We start from the raw sequence: 7500 nt of genomic DNA, 5'->3' as shown, positions 1-7500 counted from the left end.
TATTTGAAAGGACGCACATCACATGAGACTTTTGATGAAATGAAAGTAACTTATGGTGATGATGCCCCATCATATGATCTTGTAAAACGCTGGCATCGTGAATTCAAACATGGTCGGAACTCTGTGGAAACAGCTCCCAGATCTGGTCTCCCCCCCCTTCTGCCATTGATGAGGTATCTGTCCGTCAAGTTGAGGCTGCCATTTTGGAAGATCGACGCATAACTATTCGCCAAATAGCCCATGAGGTCAAGATTAGTACCGGGTCTGTGGAAACTATCATTCATGACTATTTGCATATGCAAAAGGTGTCTGCCAGATGGATTCCCAGGTTGCTCACACCTTTCCAGAAGCAAGAAAGCGTCGAGTACTCGAGGATGAATTTGGAGATGTGCCAAGAAGATGAGTTAAAATTTTTCAAAAGACTGATTACACAGGATGAAACCTGGGTCAATCACTATGATCCAGAGACCAAAGCCCAGTGAATGCAGTGGAAGCACCGTGACTCACCTCCTCCAAAGAAGGCAAGGGTGCAGCCCTCCTCTGGCAAGGTCATGCTCACAGTCTTCTGGGACCAGGACGGAGTAGTGATGACAGATTTCCTGGCAAAGGGTACCACAATTACAGGAGCCTATTATGCTTCACTTCTGGGGAAATTAAGAGAAGCTATCAAAATCATAGAGGCGGGGCAAGCTCAGCAAAGGCATCCTCCTCCTGCAGGACAACGCTCCCGTCCACAACTCGCTTGTCGCCAGATCAGAAGCACAGACGTGCGGCTATAAACTCCTCCCCCATCCCCCCTACTCTCTTGACCTCTTCCCAGCCATGAAGTTGTTTTTGAAAGGAAAGTGTTTCCCAGATGATGCAGCCTTGATTTCTGAAGTCACGTCGTGGTTGGAGAACCAAGCTGGGGTCTTCTACAAAAACGGTCTCCAGAGCTGCATCAAACGATGGGAGAAATGCGTAACTCTGGGTGGTTCCTATGTAGAAAAAGACTAATAACTGTGCTAAGTTTCGTTGCTCTACTGCTATGAGAAGTGGGTCAGGAGTATTACTTATTGAACGCCTCTCGTATTTACAATGATTCCGCTGCTAAATTTTTTTGGCAGAATGAAAGAAAGTGCTGTACAGCGGTCGTGAAACCAGAAATTGGCATAAGCTAAAGGAAGGGATGAATAAGAGTAATGAACTCGTTATCTACACATCGAAGACAACAGGGAGAATGTAGCCTTCAAAACAACTAAAATTAGATCTTTGGAGAGTTATAAATTAATTATAGTATCATGACAGACCGTTCTATTATCTAAGAAAATGGAACTTTACATCCGGCTATATCAACACCAAAGGGTAGGTCATGGGGTGGTAAACGAGAATGTATGATGGGGGAGTGGTGATAATATAAAGAAAAGAGGGGATGGAGATAGCTTAAAGGGGAGTGCATACACACACAACGGGTTTCTTTTAGTTTCCATCTACCAAATCCACTCATACGGCTTTGGTTGGTCTGGGTAGAAAACATTTGTTCAAGATACCATACAGTGAGGAGACTGAACCCAGAACCATGCGGTTGAGAAGCAAACTTCCTACTATACAGCCACTCCCACGTCTGTAAATTTTGCAAGTAGTTCTTCTATGTCTAATGTGGAGGAAGAAATACATTTAACTAAATTTTTTAGATGAAAACGCCGACGCTACACTTTACTCAATTTTACTCACACACACGCACACACACACATACACAAGTTATCAGTTTACTACTCTGCATGCACAAATTCGTTTAATCTCCTACTGGTTTCAGACTGGAGCTGCGGCTTCTAGGGTTTTATTAATATCGATTCCAGTACTTCTTTCAATCGGTACTCGTTTTATCATTCTCCATCTGTCGACTTGCTTTGTTATAGGATTTAAAAGTACTCAATATAAAGACAGGCATTAGACTGGTGTAAATACAAAGATGCGTTGATACACACACACATGCACACACACACCACACAGCACGCAGACACACACACACACACAAACATACACACACACACACACAACTCACACACACACACACACACACACACACACACACACACACACACACACACACATAGTTCTTGCGTTACCTAGTTGAAGACTTTGATTTCCTCTCACTTTGGTTCCCATTTCTATATATTTATTTATGTATTTATTTATTATTTTGTGTTGGTAATGTTGTGTACTGTTGCGTGGGTAGAATAAGGCATAAATGTATGTGCTTATGTGCAGTAGATGAGTAGTATTATTGGTGGCAGGATGAATGTGTACGGAGACAGGATTGTGAATGTGTACAGAGACGGGGTGACAGCGTGGGTGGGGGGAGACGTTAAGAGGGAATATAGTGGTATTATACGAAATCAACGTGGTTATTTATCCCAGACCGGTAGTCAATTTTAAGGCGAAAAGTTGTCGCTCGCGACGCAGACAAATAACATGGTACATGACAATATTGCAGATGGTGAGATGCACTGAGGGGGTGATTAATCCTGCTCAAAGTGGAACCGAATATTTGAAGTTGTTTATTTCTTCAAATTCTCGACCGCTCAATAACATATTGGTTGTTGTATTCTAGCTGTGGCTATTAATTAGAATCTTTTTTTTATTATCTGATCTGACTTCCGTTCCATATGCTCTTGGCACTCTTTCCAGTTTGGTAGTGAGATCCTGAAGTCCTGCTTCGCTGCCTCGTATAAGGTCGTTATTGTCAGCAAAATGCAGGCTGCAAAGAAATGGCCTCGTCCGATGGAAATGTAAGTGTAGAAGCCACACGTAGTGTCTCCTGCATAATGTTTCTCCAAAAGATGTTGAGGATGTTGAAAAGTACTGGCGATGGATTCAGTCTCCCATCGATATCTATATATATATATATACAGATAGATAGATAGATAGATAGATAGATAGATAGATAGATAGATAGATAGATAGATAGATAGATAGATAGATAGATAGATAGATAGATAGATAGATAGATAGATAGATAGATAGATAAATGAAAGAATGGAGTCGAACGATGATTTAACAAAATTCCTTTATTCTCGACATATGTTTCGAAGACTGCATATTCTTAATTCCGAAGGAATAAAGGGTGCATTATGCCGTCTTCTCATCAGGAAAGACAAGGAACTTATGTCAGCATCATGACGAACAAAAACTTTTAGATGACTGCCCACACGGAGTCCATAGTGATATTATCACTATGGACTCCGTGTGGGCAGTCATTGATGCTGACATAAGTTCCTTGTCTTCCTGATGAGAAGACGGCATAATGCACCCTTTATTCCTTCGGAATTAAGAATATGCAGTCTTCGAAACATATGTCGAGAATAAAGGAATTTTGTTAAATCGTCGTTCGACTCCATTCTTTCATTTATCTATAAAAAAACACACAAATTTCCACACGAAAGCACGTGATTTCTGCCCTTGGCATGTAGCTTCAACCGTGCTTTCTGACGTAAATTTGCTACCCGGGTATCGGTTAACCGAATTATCCATACTAGGATAATTCATTCAACTACTTAAACATATATATATATATATATTATATATATATATATATAATTATATATATATATATATATATGTATGTATGTATGTATGTATGTATGTATATGAAATTCAAGTGTTTATCCATTTGTGGTTGCCGTTTTGAAGAGAAAACAGTACGTGTGGAGTTTCCAGGATGTCTGGGTGTGAGAACCCCCAAAATAGAAGAATTTCAATTTTATTTTTTGCTATAGCAACACATTAAAGAAACTTCTCGCTATGTTGGACGAGAGACAATAAGAAAATAATTCGGAATGCCCTGTATCTAGAGATCGAAATTATTTCTGAGTGTTTATTGAGAAGCTGGAAGTCGTAAAACAGGATTTTAAATTATTTCAATATACAATGTTGGCAGTGATCATGTTTTGTGTGTAACATGTGTTAGAGTTTTTTTTAGGTGCTATATGTATGCAGATAAAGAAGTAAAAACAATCATGTCAAGTTCCGAAATGAATTTTGTATACTGTTTACATTGTTATTTATTTTTTTTTGTAGTACGTCGTTAATATAACGTAGGAAGAGATATGCTGGTTTTAAACATGCACCGTATATTATAAATTTTGTTTAGTTGTTTCTTTGTAACATGCAGATGCTTGAATTGATGCAGTTGTTGTTCAAAGTGTTTTGGTGATTGTGTTCGTTTAATCTAAAAAATTTCATTGTATGTACCTGTAATTTGGCAGATGTGTCTGGTGAGGGAATATTTACGGTGCGTTGGGAAGTATTTGTGTAATAATTTAAAGAGATGTCTGGTTACGAGCTTTTGCATGTTATAAAGTAGGTTGTACCAATTTATGTCTTTCTTATGTTTTGCAGGATGAAATTGTACGCTTGCAACGTGTTTAACTTGTTCAATACATCCATCTTTTTTGTACGGCTTTGTGGCGGTACTCAAAATTTTATTTGGAAGCTTCTGCATTAGAAAGGAGGGTAGCTTTGGCGATATGTTCCTTACAGAGTTTTAATAATGCTCTTAAGGTGCTCAGAATATTTTTTAGTATAGTTAAATTTTTCCTGGTAGCTCTTCGTTGGGAGAGTATAGTGATTTCTTAATATTGAGTGTAGCATCTATGAAGTTGATTATTTTAATGGTGCCTCAGCTATTTATTACAGAAAAGCTCAATTTCTTGAAGAATTTTTGCACTTTTACTAACAAACTCGGTGATTTGTGAACCAAATTATCTAAGAACCAATAAACCATACAATCCTGTGAATACAAAGAAATTCTCGTACACATCTTCTATGATATAAAGGCCTACTACGTCCTTTGCTTTGTCTAAACCCTTTGCTTTCTTTTACTTACGCCGAAAATGTCAGTATTTTCCTCTTTAATCTGAAGTGCAGTGTTATGGAATAGAAAGCTTTCTTAAACTCAAATAATGTATCAACTTTCATTTCGTTGTTGTGAATAATAGTAGTAAAATGGTTGGGGTTGTCGGTGACTAATATTCCCTAATATCAATAGTCTTTAGTTGTATAACTACCCTTATGCTTTTTTTCTATTTTCCTCTCAGCAATGCTCGATGGCAAACTATTACTTATGCCCAAACCTCATACCGCACAGATCTGACGACAAGCTATTCAACACTGACAGAAACCGTGTTAAAACAAAGACGACTACATCGGTAACTGAACATCCCTGCGCATGTGAAGTGCCATAGAGATAGTATAACTTGAACAGAACTACAGGGCAATTACCAATATTTTCGCTGATGCAGCATGAGAGTATTGATCTTACTCTCAACAATATGCATACACACATGTACTTACACAGATGCATATGCATGTACACATACATACATACATACATACATACATACATACATATTTGAAGGGCTAACTGTGAAACTAGTAGCTACTATCAAATTATGGACCCAAAACATAGATCGTGAAGTCATAAATGTTTATTTCTTAATTTTATTGATTCGTGGTGAATTGTATTGTTTCGCTTAGTTGATGCCAAACGAAAATGAAGTAAAGTGAGTAATGGAATATATAATGAACAATTATAGAACAATCTAGAAATCCTTAACGGTTGGTCCTTATTAGACCAGGAGACTTTTCTGTGGCTAAATTTTCAAAATAAAGTAAATTTATTTTTTTTTAAATGGCATGGTTGTGTGTAGGCGCACATATAGCTGTGTGGGTAAGAAACTCTCTTTGTACCTTCTTGGGCAAGTGTCTTCGACTGTAGCTCAGGGATGACCAATACCTTGTAAATGAATTTAGTTGTAGACAGCTGCATGGGAGCCCGTCGTATCTATCTATCTATCATCTATCTATCTATCTATCTATCTATCTATCTATCTATCTATCTATCTATCTATCTATCTATCTATCTTCCTGTATCTGTGTACGTGTGTGTTTGTCCCGCTTCTCTCGCTTGACAACCAGTGTTGTTTTGTTCACACCCCGTAACTTAGTGGTTCGGTGAAAAAGACCGTTAGAATACGTATCAGGACCTTTGAAAAAAGTACTAGGATCGATTTGTTCGACCAGAAACCTTTCCAGGCGGTGTACCCGCATGACTGAAGATCTATGACTGAAACACGTAAAAGTTAAATGTTAAATATACATTAAGTAGGAGTTAGTGGAGAAAATGAAAGTGTGATGATAGAGGTGCTTTGAGGGAGTTACATCGTTAAAAAGAAGAAGAGAAATAGAGTAAGAGATCTAAGAGTCGAGTGGTATAAATGAAAATAGAATGTTAATTGTATGTATGTATAGTCTTTTTCTATGAAGACAGGAAGAAGAAGCAGTTCGAACTTAAAAAGAGTGGGAAGAACGTGAGTAAAATAGAGAGAATAGTCCAAAAGCTTAGTGGGGGTGTTTTCAACAGAAGAAGGAATAATTGTGGGTGAGATATGCTAGATCTAAAATATTAGCGAGTATAAATCGATAAAGCGGCGAGCTGGCAGAATCGTTAGCACGCCGGGCGAAATGCTTAAGCGGTATTTCGTCTGCCGTTACGTTCTGAGTTCAAATGCCGCCAAGGTCGACTTTGCCTTTCATCCTTTCGATATAATCGACTTAATCCGTTTGTCTGTCCTCGTTTGTCCTCTCTGTGTTTAGCCCCTTGTGGGTAGTAAAGAAATAGGTATTTCGTCTGCCGCTACGTTCTGAGTTCAAATTCCGCCGAGGTCGACTTTGCCTTTCATCCTTTCGGGGTCGATAAAATAAGTACCAGTTACGCACTGGTGTCGATATAATCGACTTAATCCGTTTGTCCTTGTTTGTCCTCTCTGTGTTTAGCCCCTTGTGGGTAGTAAAGAAATAGGTATTTCGACCGTCTTTGCATTCTGAGTTCAAATTCCAGTGAGGTTGACTTTGCCTTTCATCCTTTCGGAGTTCGATAAGATATGTACCAGTTGAGCACTGGGATCGATGTAATTGACTTACCCTTCCCCCGAGGTTCAGGCCTTGTTCCTTGAAATGCTGAATCCAAAAATGGAATCTGTTTTTTGCCATTACGTCAAGGTTTCAAGATACCCAACCCCGCAAGTTTTTCAATTTTCCTTATTTTCCAGAAAAATACATTGTTTACCTGTGAAATTTAGTACGAGTGTTCATTACGATTTATATCTTATTTTATTAAGAGTCGAGGGGAAAATATTGGGGACCAAAGAATGGCAGCAGCGAGACAGTAATTCCAGAGTTTTTTGGTGTGGTTCAAGAACCTTTAGTTCAACTGGAAAAAAAAAAACATCGTACCTCTATTCCATATTGAACTTGGCATAATAAAGCAGCTGCTAAAGCAATGAATAAAGATGGACCATGCTTTCACTATATTTGCAGCATATTTCTCAGTCTGAGCAGTGTAAAGAGTACCTGGAGTATTTGATGAGCCAGAAAATTGATGAAAAACATGGGAACTTTGTAAATTCAATGAATTGCATAGAATTAATTTGTAACAGTAAATTACTTTTTAGGCAACAA

This window comes from Octopus sinensis, linkage group LG6, assembly GCF_006345805.1.
Source record: "Octopus sinensis linkage group LG6, ASM634580v1, whole genome shotgun sequence".
NCBI lineage: Eukaryota > Metazoa > Mollusca > Cephalopoda > Octopoda > Octopodidae > Octopus > Octopus sinensis.
The sequence above is the reverse complement of the archived record's forward strand: the minus strand, read 5'-3'. Positions refer to the sequence as shown.